The following is a 229-nucleotide window of genomic DNA, read 5'->3' on the forward strand; positions in this document are numbered from 1 at the left end:
GAATAGGGTGGTCATGGATGACATCGCCGGGCTAAACCAAGTAGAGTGTTTTCTTGTGTTTAGAAATGTTTATTTTGGTTGTTTTTGGTTATTATATAAAAAAAGGTATGAATAACCCTGACCTGTTTTGTAGTCTGTAAGATAGGAGGGAACTTGTGACCAAGTTCTATAGGTTAAGAGATTGCAAGGTATTAATGTTAGGGAGTAGATCAACCTGCTTTAGGATGGG

The 229-nt window shown here is 37.6% G+C and overlaps 1 protein-coding gene and 1 long non-coding RNA gene across 2 annotated transcripts in view; one reads left to right on the forward strand and one right to left on the reverse strand.

Moving 5' to 3' along the window:
* The window catches only part of LOC116697857 (complement C3), a 36,224-nt gene that overhangs the window by 33,971 nt on the left and 2,024 nt on the right, over window positions 1-229 (reverse strand). The window lies entirely within an intron of this gene.
* The window catches only part of LOC116697861 (uncharacterized), a 25,637-nt gene that overhangs the window by 20,632 nt on the left and 4,776 nt on the right, over window positions 1-229 (forward strand). The window lies entirely within an intron of this gene.

Source organism: Etheostoma spectabile, chromosome 11 (assembly GCF_008692095.1).
Source record: "Etheostoma spectabile isolate EspeVRDwgs_2016 chromosome 11, UIUC_Espe_1.0, whole genome shotgun sequence".
In the NCBI taxonomy this organism is placed as follows: Eukaryota; Metazoa; Chordata; class Actinopteri; order Perciformes; family Percidae; genus Etheostoma; species Etheostoma spectabile.